At 39.1% G+C, this 19,061-nt stretch overlaps 1 long non-coding RNA gene across 6 annotated transcripts; it reads right to left on the minus strand.

The window, feature by feature from the left end:
* Positions 1–3,168, minus strand: LOC147846836 (uncharacterized). 6 transcript variants are annotated; one of them, XR_015476602.1, is made up of 8 exons: positions 3,133–3,168; positions 2,468–2,619; positions 1,999–2,050; positions 998–1,100; positions 806–913; positions 673–729; positions 407–581; positions 1–310 (listed from the first exon to the last, which is right to left on the minus strand). It is a non-coding gene; the product is annotated as an uncharacterized LOC147846836 (long non-coding RNA). The 6 variants fall into 6 exon arrangements; XR_015476601.1 differs by having other exon boundaries at positions 673–732; XR_015476599.1 differs by having other exon boundaries at positions 998–1,182.
* Positions 3,169–19,061: the final 15,893 nt, after the last annotated feature.

A 19,061-nucleotide genomic window follows, 5' to 3' on the forward strand; every position in this document is an offset into this window, starting at 1 on the left:
TTTGGTTATAGATGATGACAATTTTATTTAATTTTTTACAGATTTTATTACATGCTTTAGATTCAGGGTTAAGGTCATCCACTTCTGGATTACAGTAAAAGAAAATTCACAGTCAATGTCATACTCATCAGCTGGAGCTTTATTTAAAAAAAAATCTATGTTCTCTGCTCCAGCCAAAACTTGCAGGTACCTTGCAGGTCTCTAGATTGCACCATCTTATTGTTGTTTATTTCTCAGTTATTTTGTTGCTTTTTGAGAATGATGATCCATAGACCTTTTAACCCCTCTTCGTTAAGGCCACATGTCGAATCTTAAAAGAAGAACACAGCAACATAAAAATATATTAATATCCTTTGGACTGGGTAACCTTATGCTTATGTCTGTGCCAAAAAATACAAATACATACCAGTACTTTTCAGAAGCAAACAAGCAGGAAAGTTCTTTGAAAGAACCAGGATGAGTTGAAAGGTATTTATAGTGGTTGACCATCTCTGCCACAATAATCCACTGCTTCTCCTGAAGAATCCTGACTAGCAGGATGATGTTGAACACCCTCCTCTTTGTTGCTGGGTCAGCAGAGTCTGAAATATATTTATGAAAAGAAAGTTGTATAACAAGGATTATACGTCAACTTTTAAAGAATCAACACTGACAGAAGTCTAGTGTACATACCATGCAATATGACGAAGACATCCACATCACTTCTTCTTTTTGTTGTCTTTGCTTCTGCTACTGAAAAAAAAATGACAGTAATAGTAACACAATTTTTCATGACTACATGTAATATTAATAAGAATTTTCTCACCCTCTGCCCACTCCTCTACATCACAGACCAAAGTCTTCCAACTGGTTTCCAGTCACTGCCAGTTTCATGGATTCTGTTTTGCAACTTGCTTTGCAGAGCTGTTGCGGTCTACAGTGATAAGCAATCAAAAATCACAATACTATTAAAATAGGTTACTGAACAACCAAAACAAATTCAACTGGATATTGTTACCTTCTGATATCAATAGGTCGGCAAGATGGCCAAATTGTTGAATATCTGCTAATTCCAGCACATGACCATGAGAGTTACAGTAGCATGTCTGGTCACTGCAATCCTATAGAAGAAATATTGCACTGTTCAACCTCCTTCCCAAAAGTAAAACCAGGCATATCCTGGTATGCCTCACTCCATTTCACCTGGTTAACATATACAAACAAACAAACAAACAAACAAACAAATAAATAAATAAGTAAACCAATAAGTTTTGGCATTTACTTGTAGATCAGTTTAAGACAATCACATAGTTCATCTATCTCAGATATAAACTCATGTGATTAGGCATGAAACACACTAAAATCATGGGCTTAAAGATGGTGCTGAAACTTTGGACAGCTTTTTGCAACTCTTTGGAGGTAGTGTCATTAGTTGATGTAGTCCACAAATCTTCCTGTCAATTCTTAATCCTTAGCTGTAAATAAACCTTCAAAAATGCCAGTGTTTGAAAAAGGAATGAAACAGTACAGAACAAGTGCATAACAGTTTATATCTTCTAATCTAATTTTCTTAGGTGAACATCAAAGAGCTGTTTTCTTGTTAATTTAGTTTCAACACATACAGTTTAAAGTACCTCGTGCATTCTTGAAATGGTTATGCTTATGGTTCATATCTACTTAAATTGGCAGTATATCTAGTGTGGAAGCAGAACAGATGAAGGGCTCTTCCTTGCAAATACTATCCACCTTGTATTGCACAGACTCCCACTCAAGAATATCTCAGAAAAATGTCTGCTGAGATCTTAGCAGTCCATTAAAAATAATTATACCAACATCTTTTCCACCAATGGAAAGAATATAAAAATACTTTAGGATATATTAATACTTGCATGACCAAATCTGAGATAAAAAGGCCATCAGTATGCCTTAGTTTAAATAAAACCAAAATTTTACTCTAGCCCACTGTCACCTAGGTCTACAGATAAAGGGACTAATGGAAACAATGAAATACACAATGACAGTCACTGGAGCAAGGCCCTCTCACAGTTGGGAAGATTGGAGTTCCTATGAGCTGTACCAGATAAAAACAACAAAAAAATGTACATTTATAACATTTCTAACTTATCCTAAGACTAGTAGACAAGCAGCATAAGCAGTTCTAATTTCCTAAACCCCAATGTGGACAGTTGATTGCCTATAAGGTGTCATAAAATCAGACAAAACAAAATACTTTCTGAAAAAGAAAACAAATGGTTGGCCACTATCAACACCCAGAACAATTAGTTTTAAACAGTTAGGCCACAATATTTTGTGAGCTTATGCTGTAGTTTTTTAATGTTTGTCATAAGCAATAGTAATAGTAAAACTAATGCGTTTCTTTCTGTTATTACAATAGTAGTGAAAGAATAAATGCATTTTATCTCATACAATCACATATGCCTAAACAATGTAGATATTTAAAATACATGGAATGAAAAACTTCACTAACCCTTGACTGATTCCAGAGTGGTCTTGGCCTTCCTTACATGGTGGTACTTTCTGCAGATCACCAAGTTGTCATCAAAACTTGAGCTTATAATTGAGATCTTGATGATAAATCTGAGTATTGAGGAATCACTCATGGTGATAGGCAGAAACAGGCTGAAAGACACAAGAATTAATTAAACAAATATAAATGTGTTAACAGAGATAGAGAGAGAGACAAGTGCAATTTAACATGTGTGTGTGTGTGTGTGTGGTAGATTAAGCTATTTTTTTGTTTAGTTTTGTGTTGTACACTGAATAAAATGTGCTCAGACGGGCAGAATTTCTGCCTTTTTCCTGCAAAGGCATGGAAAATAATTGTTTTTACAATAAACCTTTGGAAACACTTGATGTTCTTTAATATTGAAACAATTACGAATACATTTGTATTATTAGAGTTGCATATTGCATATTATATATAGATTTTGCACGAATTCTATTGTGGAAAACAACAATCTGGTTACACTGTTCCTTATCTTAAAATGTATATATTGTTCTAATGCATGACCAACGTTATATGTGAGAAAAATATGTTTTTAATAAATGAACTTGATGTAATTAGATAACGTCGCTAGTTTACAGTACATGCTTTATCAACAAATCGTGTTTATTTGTTTACTTTATACTTACCTTGTGGAAAACCGCAGTGAACCTTGGGATCGCAATGAACCTTGGGATAGCGAGCATAGACTGTAAAAAAATAGATCGCCACATACAATGACCCCAACTTTAATAAATAATTTAAAATGAAAAATATCAGCCGAAAACATTTTTAAACTTAGTACTTGAAATTTAATATTTTTTTAAAGTAAAAAAATAATAAATAATATGAATGAATCAAAGTTTTATTAGGCATAGTTACCCTAAACTGGACAACCGAATATATTTTCACTCATTAAATATAAAGTAAATGATAAAATATTTATAAACACCAACTAATCTCCAATAAAAATATATTATGCAGCATTAACGTAATATTTAATGTTGACAGTTGAACTCATCTGAGAACTCACCGCTGATGCAGTTTGACCAATAGCAGAGCGGCGTTAAACTCACCGTGAAGGGATGTCACGTGGGCCGAAGTTTATTCATACAGTAGTTTCGACCCCGTTTACAGACGCTTTTCATAAACAAAATAAAAATTACATATTTTTAAAATAAGAAAACTATGATAATAGGCGTAAATCAGGTTTTAAAAAGTTTGTTGACATCTATTGGTAATTATACGAGCCTCCAGCGTCTCCCTATGACGCCTCAGGCTCAGGCACAGATTCTATAGGGAATCCCTGCACGTCTAAATATGACGCTAAAGGGGTACCCTGTGCGTCAATAACTGACGCCGAGGGTTCCTGACCAAGCGTCAGTATGTGACGAGTTGGGAGTGAGAATGTGTTGGAATAACAGTAGCGATCTTGGTCGGCAGCGCCGATAGAAAGTTCATGTCACTCGTCAACAGAGTGAATCAAACAGTCAAAGGAACCGGAAGCATCTGAAAGTGAAACGAGGAAGCAACCGAGCCACTCACCACCAGCGAGAATCAGCGAGAGGATCCTGACAAAAGACAAAACACCGTGAGCATACAACGAACTGACAAAGTGAGACAGGAACGCTGAACATTTATAGGCACAAAAATGCGCTACACCTGTAGCGCGCTGATTAACAGCCGAGCGGTGACACGCAATAGTTCCGGTAACAAGGATCATGTGACCGCTCAGCTGATGCCACGAAAACAAACACCCACTGACAGGCACACGAGTCCCACACAAGCACAGAGAGAGAAGCACACACACTAGAAACACATACCATAAATAATGAACTGTCACACAACGCAGACACTTCAAATGAAGAGCAGATAGATCCACAACCGTGACATTACCCTCTCCCCTACGGACGCCTCCTGGCGTCCCCAGACGAGCCTACCTGGCGATTGTAATCATCGATAAGAGAGTGGTCCAATATGTGCCCGGCCGGAACCCAACTTCTCTCCTCCGGACCGTAACCTTCCCAGTCCACCAAGTACTGAAATCCTCGTCCCCTCCGTCTAGAGTCCAGAATGCGCTTAACCGAATAAGCAGTCTCCCCATTTACGAGACGCGGCGGGGGGGGGAACTGGTGTGTGCGGATTAATTGCCGTATGAAAAACGGGCTTTACTTTGAATACTTGGAACACGGATGAATTCTCCTGTACGCTGGAGGTAATTTGAGGCGGATTGCCACAGGATTAATGATCTTAGTGACAATAAAAGGGCCAATAAATTTAGGAGCTAACTTATTGCAGACGGTGCGGAGCGGAATGTTTTTCGTTGAAAGCCACACTTTTTGACCGACAACGTAAACGGGAGGCTTAGACCGGTGGCGATCGGCTTTAGCCTTGGTGCGCTTCCCCACTTGGAGGAGGGTCTGTCTGGCCCTATTCCAAGTGCGGCGGCACCTCTGGACAAAGGCGTGAACAGAGGGAACCGCAACTTCAGATTCCAGACTAGGAAAAACTGGTGGCTGGTAACCTAGACTACACTGAAACGGAGAAAGGCCCGTGGCAGACACTGGTAACGAATTATGTGCGTACTCCACCCACGAAAGTTGTTGGCTCCAAGAGGATGGATTCTGCGAGACCAAACATCGCAATGTGCGCTCAAGATCCTGATTGGCTCTCTCGGTCTGGCCGTTACTCTGGGGATGAAAACCAGAAGAAAGACTAACAGTGGCCCCCAATAAACGGCAGAATTCTCTCCAAAATTTAGAGACAAACTGAGGCCCCCTGTCAGAGACCACATCCGTCGGGAGGCCATGAATGCGAAAGACATGATCAATGACAGCAACCGCTGTCTCTCTGGCTGATGGTAATTTGGGCAGAGAGATGAAATGAGCAGCCTTCGAGAACCGGTCCACCACGGTCAAAACTACCGTGTTACCATTAGAGGATGGAAGACCCGTAACAAAATCTAGCGAAATGTGTGACCAGGGTCTCGAAGGCACTGACAGCGGTTGGAGGAGTCCAGCAGGTGGGCGATTGGAAGACTTGGAAACCGCACAGACAGAGCAAGCCAAAACAAAATCACGCACATCGCGAGCCATAGCTGGCCACCAAAATCGTTGTTTGATAACAAATAATGTGCGACTCACCCCTGGGTGACAAGCTACCTTGGAGGAATGACCCCACCGGACGACGTCGGACCGTAATCCCTCTGGCACAAACAAACAACTCGGTGGACATCCGATCGGGGGCGTTACCCCATCCAGGGCTGCACGGACCCTCGACTCGATCTCCCAAGATATGTTAGCTACGACGATGTTCTGAGGAAGTACAGAATCAGAAGATGACTTGCGATCTGAAGGATCGGAAAGACGTGATAACGCATCAGGATTGATGTTTTTGGAACCTGGTCTGTACGAGATGGTAAAATTAAACCGTCCGAAAAATAATGCCCACCGAGCCTGCCTGGAGTTCAATCTTTTAGCGGATCTAATATATTCAAGATTTTTATGATCGGTCCAGACGATAAAAGGCACCCCCGAGCCTTCTAACCAGTGACACCACTCCTCCAAAGCAAGCTTGATGGCCAACAACTCTCGATTACCAATGTCGTAATTTCTTTCTGCAGGAGATAATCGATGAGAAAAATACGCGCAAGGATGGACCTTGCCATCCGAGGCGGAACGCTGGGACAGGATGGCTCCGACCCCAACCTCCGACGCATCGACCTCCACCACAAACTGCCGGGAAGGGTCAGGGGCAATGAGGATCGGGGCTGAAACGAAACAGCCTTTTAGTTTGGAGAAGGCAGCCTCGGCTGCACTGGACCACCTGAACGGCGTTTTGGAGGAGGTCAAGGAAGTCAGAGGTGTGGCGAGCTGGCTGAAATTGCGGATAAAACGCCGGTAGAAATTGGAAAAACCCAGAAACCTCTGCAGGGCCTTACGGGAATCCGGGGTTGGCCAATCTACCACAGCCTGAATCTTCTCTGGATCCATGCGCATCCCCTCGACTGACACGATATGTCCCAAGAACTGAACCGACTGTGCATGAAAAACGCATTTCTCCGCCTTGACATAAAGCCCATTCTCTAACAGCCTCTGCAACACTCGTCTGACATGTTGAATGTGCTCCTGGAGAGAGTGGGAAAAAATCAGAATGTCATCCAGGTAGACATAAATAAACTGATCTATCATATCTCTCAACACGTCATTGACGATTTCCTGAAAAACAGCCGGAGCGTTGGAAAGGCCGAAGGGCAGAACGCAATACTCAAAATGCCCTCTAGGGGTGTTAAACGCTGTTTTCCACTCATCCCCGGGTCTTATGCGAACCAAATGATAAGCATTGCGAAGATCTAATTTTGTGAAAAAGTTCGCCCCCTGCAGACGCTCGAAGGCTGAAGACATCAGCGGCAAAGGATAAGTATTCTTAACCGTGATGCTGTTCAGCCCTCGATAGTCTATGCACGGACGAAGGGAACCATCCTTCTTTTTCACAAAAAAAAATCCCGCCCCCGCCGGTGAAGAAGACGGGCGGATGATCTTGACTGCTAGAGAATCAGAAATATATTTCTCCATGGCCTCCCTCTCTGGAACAGACAGCGAATATAACTTGCCTTTAGGCGGAGACGTACCTGGCAATAAGTCTATAGCACAGTCATAGGGACGGTGAGGAGGTAGAGAAGCAGCCCGGGACTTACTGAACACTCTCTTCAGATCATGGTACTCACGGGGCACGTTTGACAGATCCACCTGCTCTTCCTGAAACACAGAACAAGACACAGTGGAACACGCAGACAATAAACAAGACTTATGACAGCTCTCGCTCCAAGAAAAAACTGTGTTGTGGCCCCAGTTAATATGTGGCTTGTGTAACACCAACCACGGATGTCCCAGAATGACAGGATTCTTAATAGTCTTAGTGAGAAAAAAGGAAATAGTTTCAGTATGATTTCCTAAAGTAATAAGTCTAATAGGGGCCGTGATGTGCGTGATAGTAGGAAGAGGTAGTCCACTAAGTGCATGAACAGCTATGGGTGAAGAAAGAGGAAAACAAGGAATTTTTAACTTATTAACTAGATCAGAATCGATAAAACTCCCTTCAGCTCCTGAATCGATGAGCGCATCACAGGAATGAAAGTTCGAGTTAACTCCCAATTTAATGGGTAGAAAAGTGGAACCTGAAGTGTCCTTCCCAGTCAATATTTCGCCCACCAAAAAACTCTTACCAGTGGATGGTTTGTTCTTGACTGGACATACGGCTGCATAATGACCACCAACCCCACAGTACATGCACAGTCCCCCTGTGCGACGACGACGTCTCTCCTCCGACGAGAGGCGAAATCTTCCCACCTGCATGGGCTCAGGTTCCGGATCGGGGGTTGTAGCCTCTGGAAAGCAGGCCTGAGGACGGAACTCCTTGTGAACGCCTCTGCGCTGCAGACGGTTGTCCACCCTTATAGCCAGACTGATGAGACCTTCCAACGTCTTGGGCAGCTCCAATGCATAAATTTCGTCTTTTATGTGGTCCGCGAGTCCGTGAAAGAACATGTCCCACTGGGCTTCACTGTTCCAGCCACACTCAGCCGCCAGGGTGCGGAAATCAATGGAGTAATCCGCCACACTGTGATCCTCCTGGCAAAGCTCCGCGAGACGTCTGGATGCCTCCCTCCCCGAAGCAGCCTGATCAAACACCGTCTTGAGCTCCTCTGAAAAAGACTTAAAAGACAGACAGCAGGGAAGTTTCTTCTCCCCTGCCGTGGTTCCCCATAATGCCGCTTTGCCAGTCAATAGATTAATTAAAAACGCCACCTTGCTCTCTTCGGTGGGAAAAGATGATGGTTGAAGAGATATGTAAAGTGAACATTTGGCAATAAAGGCTCTACATAAATGGGGTTCACCTGCATAAGGTTGTGGTGGAGGTAGTCGTGGTTCGGTGGTTCGGGGAGTTTCGTTGACCAACGGGCTGGCTGGTGGGTCGACGGAGGGAGCTGGTAAGGAGGATCCGGCGCTGAGACCCGAGCTGAGTCGTTGGACTTGTGTAGTCAGCTCCGAAACTTGATTGACCAGTGCTTGGATGGCTTGGCTGGTCATTTTCATCTGTTGGTCTTGATGATCCATCCTGGCGACACTGCGTGAAAGCACCTCCTGAATTTCTGCGGCACTTGCTGGGTCCATGTTGGTCAGTTCGTTCTGTGACGCTCAATAATCAGGACGTGGAACCCAATTGCAAGTAAAAGTTTTTTAATGAAGATCACAGAAAAAGACAGAGGAAATGGTGAGTGGCTGGAAGTACACAGTCTTTTAGCAGGAATAACAGTAGCGATCTTGGTCGGCAGCGCCGATAGAAAGTTCATGTCACTCGTCAACAGAGTGAATCAAACAGTCATCATCAAAGGAACCGGAAGCATCTGAAAGGGAAACGAGGAAGCAACCGAGCCACTCACCACCAGCGAGAATCAGCGAGAGGATCCTGACAAAAGACAAAACACCGTGAGCATACAACGAACTGACAAAGTGAGACAGGAACGCTGAACATTTATAGGCACAAAAATGCGCTACACCTGTAGCGCGCTGATTAACAGCCGAGCGGTGACACGCAATAGTTCCGGTAACAAGGATCATGTGACCGCTCAGCTGATGCCACGAAAACAAACACCCACTGACAGGCACACGAGTCCCACACAAGCACAGAGAGAGAAGCACACACACTAGAAACACATACCATAAATAATGAACTGTCACACAACGCAGACACTTCAAATGAAGAGCAGATAGATCCACAACTGTGACAGTAATCGGGAGACCACATTAATTATCCTCGAAAAAAACCAAAGCAGCGCAAACACTACCAGATTACTGCTGTGTTTGCGATAAGGGAAAAATGCTAAACACATCCAGACATTTCTTCCTTCAGATTCAAGATTCAAGATTTAGACTCAACTGTTGTATAAACATGTAGACCCTATATACAATATATTAACTTTCAATTGAGCCATATATTTCTCCTTAACATGCTTAAGTTTTTTTTTTAAACAAATAAGAAAAATCTTACCTATATAGTAATAATGCAACCAGAGAGCACTTACAATTTACAATGCTTTCCTCCCTGTTCTTTACCTTAACCCTAGTAAAGACATGATTGTTAATAATAGTGCTTAAATGTACAGTATATTTATACTGTAACAGAACACTGTAAAATGACATTGTAAAATACATGTAACGATAATAAATTAAATAACACAAAGTGAAAATGTTCTTATTTTTATTGAAATTTATCAGACTATTACGTTTTCCTTTGCTTTCTTTCATGTGTCGTTTTTCTCTGTGACTCAGATGGGCCAAATTACATGTTCTCAGTCTGGTATACATCTTTTTTACATGTTTGCTGCTGGTTTCCTGAAATTAAATGCATGGTTATTGCATCATTAAACTGACGGGGTTTGTGTGAAGCTAATGAGATTCCCTGTCATGAATGTCAGAGGTTCCTGCTGACAGCGGCTGAGAGTAGAAAATTATTTAAATCCCATTTCACACCCTGAATTAAAAGGTGTTGTCAACATTAATGTAGTTGGTCATTTAGCACTGAATACTAGGTTTGTGTTGTATACATCATATTACAGTGAGAGACTCCTGTAAGCATCTAGTGATATCTGTGAAAGACTAGTGATCTCTTTTAAGTATTGATGTCCTGTAAAAGTTTATTAATGTCATTTTAGAGACTAATGATGTCTTGTGAGTAACTAGTGATGTCCTGTGAGAGACTAGTGATGTCCAGTGAGAGACTAGTGGTGTCCCTTGAGAGATTATAGTGGGTGCCACACCAAATGCGCTGCTCAGCAGTTGAACGTATCGCACACCAAATGTTACCAAATGTTAAATTTAAATTAAACTATTCAGACAACTATACAACAATTTTTAACCTGGTTACATATAATTGTGATATCCTCTGTACACTGTAAAAAATGCAGGGTTCCCCACAGTTCATTCATATTGCCTCAACACAAATTGATTAAGTTAATTTAGCACTTTTAACAAATTTGTGTGGATTGAACAAAAAAAATTTTATTGTGCCAGTGAAATCTTAAGAATTGTGTTGTTTCAGCTCATTCAAGTAAAAAAAAAAAAAAATAAGCCACTTTTATAAGCCACTTATATTTCATATACATTTAGTTGTTATAAATATAATCTTATTTAGCCACAATATTGACTTTTTGAAGGCTTTCAGTTCACTTGCATGATGTGACAGCAGCCACGGGACAACAGTGTCAGTTTGCACTCTTCACACCAGCTATTGGTGGAGTAGAGAGACAGTGATAGAGCCAATTCAGTGGATGGGATGTATTGGAAGGCCATGATGGGGGCTGATGGACGGAATTTGGCCAGGACTCTGGGTTACACCCTTACTTTTTTAAATGCGATGGAATTTTTAATGACCACAGAAAGTCAGGACCTATGTTTAATGTCTAATCCGAATGATGGATTACTTGATATTTATTTATGTTAATTTGTGTGTATTTAATATGTCTTTGATCATATGTACTGTAGCTTCATTCACTTAAAGGGCCATGAAACCCCCTCGTTTCAGCAGGGTGTTTTCACACCTCTACTTTGGAAAAAGTCAGAAAAGTGGACGTGTCCAGCTCTGTTTAGGGGGAGTGTCGGAGGAACTAAAGTGGGAGGGTGTGGGAGTGTCTATTTGGGCACACGCGAGTTTTAGAGTCAAAATACACACACACACACACACACACACACACACACACACACACACACACACACACACACATGAGAAAGTGATGGTGTTTAACCTACATGGACATCTGTAGTCGAATTATTTGCCAAATTATTAAATGGTGGACTTTAACTGCAGTTTGGCTCTTTCATTCAGGGAATTTATTCATGCCCCTCGCGACAAACGAGATATTTGATTCGAGGAACTGCTCTAAGCGTGTATTTTTCATTCAATGTTTGAGACCGCACGACGAAGGAGAGAAAAAAACCCTCCGCATTTCCTGGAAACTTAGATGCACACAGCAGGTAGTGTCAGAAAGCCGCTTGTTTTATCTTGGTGCAATAGTTAACTTAGTTCGATACGGACAAACTGAATAAACAAAGAGCACTGGTCGCTCACTTACCAAATCTGTAGAGACAGGACAATCACCAGCAACTAGAGCCACGTCTTTATTAAGAGAAGACTACAAGCGAATCCCTATCTCAGCGTTTGCAGATGAGAACCGCTCTCAGGTAAACGATGTTCCTCCTTAGACACGTAAGTTATTGTTGTCGAGCGTCACGTACACTGTTAATCCACACGTGACTCCAGCTGAGCTCTCACAGAGAGAAAATGAAAACAAAACTTAATGGCAGCAAACTATAAAAGCAACACTTCACGCTTGTTTTGCCAACACAACGTGGCGTCTCAGTCGTCTAAACACTGTGACAGTAATGAATATTAGTGAAGTTGCACAATAGATGGCGCTGATTGGTTTGAACCAAGCCTTACTCATGCATTAATGCATCACACTGTAAGACGTAATAAGACACACTCTGGCACAGATGTCCAGTCTGCACGCTGGAATACAACGCTATTATGTCATGACCGTGACGCAGCTTCAAAAATTCGTTTCAAACCGGAAGTACGAATTTGCTTGAAATAACGCAAAAACAACCAATTTACACTTTTTAGTGAAATATAGTTGTCCTAATAGTGTTTTTAGCAGTGTGGGGCATATATATGACTGTCAACAGCTCAAAAAATAAAAAAAAGGGTTTTGGTGTTTTGTGACCCTTTAAAGAACAGTGGGTGAGACTTGTGATGTGCTGAGAGAGACTAATGATTTACAACATATAAAGCTTCATTCATTGATACACCGATCACGTTGTCTAGTCTTCTGAGCAGAAATGATCAACGGAGCAGCATGCTGATCAAATTCGCAGTCCCTCAGTGTAAGTAATAATTACATTCACTGACACTTAGGGCACTCGCTCTCTTTGCTCTGTTTCTCTCTCTTCGCTTCCTCCACCCTGGTCAACCTAGTGAGTTTGCTTCTGTAAGTAACTCATCTCCATGGTTACCATAACAACGAGATACCTCAGTCATTATGCAAGAGAAATGTAACATTGTGCGCTAAGTCCAATTTCTGTTGGAAATGTAAACCTAGAGATAAGGTTAATTATCCTATATTGAAACGCAGACCTCTTTGAAAACGACCGGAACAGAATCTCACAAACTGAAAGAATTGAATCATTTGATGTTTATTTGACGTTCATTGGTTTTTTTCTGATGCAACACATCAATGAGAAGGAGGCAAACTGCCTGCTGTCATCATTTTGCTGTGTGTTTCCAGAGAGAAGACTGTTTTAAATCTTTTTCTATATAAAAGTGTGTCAAAGCTCTTACAAATCATCACCTTAGAATTATAAGGTTCTCTCTGACATTAAAAAATGAGTTATTGACATACTATTATTAAATGACAACTTATCTACATTCTGGGATGTTTTTTTATAAGTTGTTTGCATTTTAAGACTTTTTTATTTAAGAAACAAATGTTACACACATAGTGTTTGCTATATGGAATGCAAAACTTTGAAGCTCAATATCCCAAAATCATTCAGAACGCAGATAGAACCTTATAATTCCAAGGTGACGGAATGTGTAATCTATTTTCAGACCTAAAATCTAAAACATGAGACTACTAGAAATACTTATTATTTAAGCTTAACACATTTTTTTCTTCAGATCAGTTTGAAATGTAAGATTTTATAATAATAAAGCTGCAATTGTTAAGAAATAAATAAAACATTAAAAAATAAAGGGTAAACTTTACTTCAAGAATATATTTTGTTAACTGTTTCATATGTAACTCAGAAACATGCATGCCAGGTATTTTTTTTTAAAAGAAGAAGAACCCTGCATAGATGACAATAGTTGGTCAAATACACGAAAGGAGAAAGTGAGTTCTTTTATTTTATTTTTTTGGGAACATTCACATGTTTTTAAAGTCTACATAAACCAGAAGCTATGACTGTGTATGTTTTAAATGAAACAAAACAAAATTTTAAATGATTAAAACCGTAAATTAAATTGTTTTAAATGAAATTAAAATACTGTGTTTTTTTTTTTTTTTTTTTTTTTTTTTTTTTACTTGGAGCTAAATGGATGTAGTTAAGTAGGCATTTCATTTAGAACAGTGCCCACATGACAAAATTTCTCTGGCCCAGCTATGGCCCACACAATCAGGTTTTGCTTGGCCCACATACTGCAGTGAACCATGGTTAATGACTGGACCACGTCTGACTTCCAGACAAGGGCCAAACATGGACCACATCTGGGTGAAGTCACAGCCAAGTTGATAACTCATACTGTAACTGGGGCTGAACTGGGCCAGATATGTTGGTGTGTCCCGATTGTAATGAAATTGATAAACCTATACAAAGCATTTTGCTTTTGACACGCTGTGGGCGTGCTTTTACTCAAAGCGATCAGATTGGTAGAATGATTATTTTTAACAGTTACATGTTTTTAAAGTCTTCATAAACCAGAGGATCTGACTGTTTTTTTTTTTTTTTTTCGTATTGTGACGCAGTTCCAAAAGAAACAAAATTTTAAATGAGAAAACAGTGTGTGTGGCTTGATTTTTTTTTTTACGGGTAGCTGAATGAATGTAGTAAAGTAGGCATTTCATTTAGAACAGTGCCCACATAGCAAAATTTCTCTGGCCCAGCTCTGGCCCCCACAGTCAGGTTTTGCTTGGTCCTTAACTGCAGTAAATCATTGGACCACGTCTGGCTTCGAGACAAGGGCCAAACATGGACCATATCTGGGTCAAGTCATAGCTAAGTTAATAACTCATAACTGGGCCTGAACTGGGTCAGATATGTTGGTGTGTCCCGATTGCAATGAAATTAATAAACCCACAAAGCATTGCGCTTTTGGCACACTTTGGTTGTGCTTTTTCTCAAAGCGATTTGATTGGTAGAATTTTTTTCTTTACTAAAAAAATTATTGTAATATATTTTAAATGTGGGTTAGGACAGGCCAAACTTACTAGCCCACATAAACATTTTTAACATCTGGGCCAAATACAACATTTTATTTCTAGCAAAAATCTTCTGTGACACCTTAAATATGGTGCCACCTCTGCCAAATGCCATTTTTGGCCCACATGCTGTATGCCAGTGCCAGATGAATGCCTGCTGTGCCAGCTTTATGCCAAATTTGGGCCAGAATTCTTTGATACCTGGGCAGTGTTAAACTCAGTTCCTGGAGGGCCACATCCCTGCACAGTTCAAACTCTGCTTCAACACACTTACTTGTTGGTTTAAAACAAGCCTGACGGACTTAATTAGTTAAATCAGGTGTGCTGAATTGGAAATAAAATGTGCAGAGCTGCAGCCCTCCAGGAATTGAGTTTGACACTTGTGATTTAGAAAGATCAAGAAAAGAGATTTAGAAGAGTTATTACAACCTAACAGACCCCTCCTATAAATTTCTGTTTGCAGTTGGAGTGGTGTGGTTATGTTAACCACGCCCAATTCCTCAAAATCATGTAATCTGAAAAATGCATTTAATTCTAGATTATAGGACCTGTACAGGAACTCATTTTTTTCTGAATGTCATCCACAGATAAATTGTTCGCCACAAAACTGGCAACAAACAAACTCATAAGGTTAGTTTTGATTTCATTTGTACTTTAAATGACACTGAGAAAACCTGCATCAACATGACTGCAATACAATGAGATCAAAGATGTATCTGTAGTAAATCAGCATGTATAGCCTTAAAATCTTTGCATTGTGTTATGCTTGGCTCGCTTAAGATAGAAACAATACTACAGTTTACTTGTGTTGAATATGAAGTATTGTTTGTATTGCTACTGTAGCTACAAACCGCGACTTGTGTATTATGCATGTGTATAGTGTTCACAAAGATCTCTACCAAAAGAAATTATAATTTTTGTATTCTGCTTGACTAAACTTTCTAACTTTAAAAACTTTCTGTTTTGTATGACCTTGTATTTTTACATTTTACTATTTCACCCAAAAAGTCAACAGTCAAAATGTGAAATTCTATTTTTTTTATCGTGTGTATTGTGAAGTTATCTACTTTAATTTGAGAGTAGGCCAAAGTCTGCCCGATTTCATCAAGGTCCACTTATTTAAAATTTACTTTGAGTGTATTAATAGATTTTAAGTAAGAGCTTTGGTATCTGTACCAGAAAAGTATCTGTTGTAAATTTTACTTAAAGTATGAGTAAAAAGTAGTCTTCTCAAAACTATTTGTGGATGTGTGTAAATGTAACATTCTGTAATGCATTTAGTTATTGCCCAGCAGGCACACAACAACATTAGACATTAATATCAGGTTAGATTTAGGTTGTGATGCCAGGTGACCAAAATTCTATGTGTAGCCAGCGTCTAAGGACAACATTATTTTGGTGTCCAACAACAACGTCAAATGATGTTGAAATTTGGTTGATTTTTGTTTTTGTTAGAAATTGACCAAAATTCAACGTCGAACCAACATCTTAAACCAATGTCTTATTGATGTCCAATACTGACATTTATTCATCAGGTATGGCAACCAAAATCCAACGCCTGGTAGATGTCATAGTGGTAACGTCCACACATCGTCAAGCTGTAACATCACTAGTTGATATTTGGTTGATTTTAGGTTGGATGTTGGACATTGAAGTTGGCCTGACGTTGGGTTCTGACATCAACTCGATTTTCATTTCCAAACAAAATGCAGCGTCTCCATGACATTGGGGTACAACATCAATCTAACGGCATGTTGATGTCTTGTGCCTGCTGGGTGTTCAAGGCCATTTCAGTCATCATACAGTAAACATCTGTCATCTTCTCATCATTTAGATGCATCTAAACAATCTCTGGGACATTGTGTGAAAACATTTCGGACATCTGCTTGGACACTTTTAATACTTCCAAACAGTTTGTTGCAATTATAAATCAACAATGTCTTGAGGTAGTTCATTATGATGCTATTTACCTTCTATGTGTGATTTGTTTTGATTGGACAGGAATAACAGGACTGATTCTTCTAATCCCCTTGAACAAATAGTGACTGCAGGTTAAAGGAAAGTAGTGGAGTAGAAGTACCAATACTGCCCTAAAAACGTACTCAAGGAAAATTGAAAGTACACATTTTAAAACTACTTAATGAATCATAATTTCTGAGAAAAACTTCTCAATTACAGTAATTTGAGTTTTTGTAATTTGTTACTTTACACCACTGGTAACCAGTTTACATAAACTAATGGATAATCGTATGAATCAGTTCATGAACTAATGCTCACAAACAAGGATAAACACCGTATCAAATACATGTTGGTAATAGAAGTCAATACATTAGCTAGAAGTTGCTTATGAGGCCTGTAAAGTGTCCAAAATCAAGTTTGACAAATTAACATTCAGATTCAGTATTTGAAATATTTGTTTTAATGACATTAGTGACCTAGAAAGAGTGTAGAACATTAATTTCATATTCCCTTTACAGAAAAGCACTGAAAGCCTTCTGTTCATACAGTATCAGTATCAATGAAAATAAATATTATTTGCTGTCTCAATGTCTTATGTGTCTTATCTACATGTAATCTTTCTGCTTAGTGAACACGTGTTGTTAGCCCCACTTTGGTTTGGAGTATTCTGCTTAGACTTCATGCACGTGTGTAATTTAATTTATTGATTAGTGTGGTGTGTCACCTAATGGATGCTGATGGAAGTCAGCCACGTTGAACATTATCTATCAGCCCTGTCTATATGTCTGTAGAGTTAATTGAATGACCTTTCATAATGAACACAATTATCTCTATTTAGTCCTTGGAGGCCTGAATCAACACAGAGACAGAGATACTCTGTCCCTGAAGCATGGTTAGTTTATCTTTTCAAAGTCTGCTCTTATCTTAATTGGTTTGCAGGTGGAAAAATACTTCTTTTCGGGGTGAAAATAAAGCTTTTTGATGATACCGCAGACAGTTTCATCCAGTATAAAACAGACATTACATTCAACAATAGAGCAAAGAGTTTATTTTAAAAAGGTTTGTTTTTGTTTGCTTATTAAGTCTTGCTGCCGCGGTGACATTGACAGTATTATAGATTTACCATTAAAAGAGAAAAGAGTCTTTTATTGTCACTTCATTATTATAGCAATAATCTGTATTCCCTTGTTGTTCTCTCTTTTAAAATTGCTTTTGGACTTCAAATTACCCTGACTGCACATTTTCTGTCAACTTTTCTTCATGCATTGTGTATATTTAATAAGCCAATATTGTTATGTGTCATCAAGGATACATCTACCCATTAATCAATATTAGAATTAAACTGCAGCGTGTCTCTGTGGCCCACATGAAGTTGAAAGATATTTGTATGAAAGCCTTTGATGAGATGGAATATTCCTTTTCATGTAGGCACAGAAATATTGAATTTAAATCAAGTTTATTTGTATAGCACTTTTCACAACAATTATTGTTCCAAAGCAGCTTTACAAAGGGTGCACATTTTAACATTACAATCAAAATCAGAAAAGTATTTAAGCTGTTGTGCATGGGGTGGACAGTATATACAGTGCTCTGCATATATAAGTACACCCCTCATAAATCTATCTTTTAAATTCAAATTTTTATTAAGAAGCTATATTAAATTTGTACATATGCATTAGATTAGTCAGGATTGAAGCCAATATAGAGCTTATTTAACAAAATCCAAAAAAAAAAAAATGAAAAATCCACTTGCAATTGTGTAGGTTGTTATTTTTAATAATATTTTGCTTGAATTTAATTGCATTATCATTCAATTTCTAAATGTTTGGTGACTAAAATATTAGTTTAATAAATATATCTGTTAAATAAATCTGTTTTGTTTAAATGCACAAAAATACATTGGCCATATTCACTGAGAGATTTTTAAAAATATACATTTTCAAAATGGGGTGTACTTAATTATGCTGAGCACTGTACAGTATATGTACTTAACCTAAAGTTATATTATTTATAGTGTCCTTTTCAAAAAGGTGATGTCTACTGTAAGCAGATCGTGCATTTACAATAGTGTATTCTGTGTGTAGCACCAATTTACTGTTAAATATATAATTGAATATAAAAAAACTACAACACTATTTCATATATTCAGCAGTTTTTGGAAATATGTGGACTGATATTCATTCCTAACCCTTCTGAAAGACTCCAGCTGTTAATGCAGCATTAAAAATCACCTCCGATGACATTTGCCTTGATCTTGTGTTTTCAGCTCGTTATTAAGTCAAATTTGACAAGCCCTGTAATTATGACTGTGAAAAGACATTCAAACTGCCTTTGCATTTGAAAAATCCCGTAGAAACCATTTGAAACTTTCTTCAGAGGCAGATTGAAGAAAACGATTCAGGATCAATCAAAGACATTTGTCTGGCTTTTCAATTCGAATCTTTATGAAAAACCACCATCTTTAGATGTTGTGGATCACTGACAAACTAAGATATGCATTTTCTGTTAGACTCTGGAAAGGCATGATAGACAAAAATGTACATTGTTTTTTGCCATTGCCTTTCTTTTTCTTGGTGAGATTTTTTT

The sequence above is a fragment of the Danio rerio genome, chromosome 1 (assembly GCF_052040795.2).
Source record: "Danio rerio strain M-AB ecotype USA chromosome 1, GRCz13ab, whole genome shotgun sequence".
Classification (NCBI taxonomy): domain Eukaryota; kingdom Metazoa; phylum Chordata; class Actinopteri; order Cypriniformes; family Danionidae; genus Danio; species Danio rerio.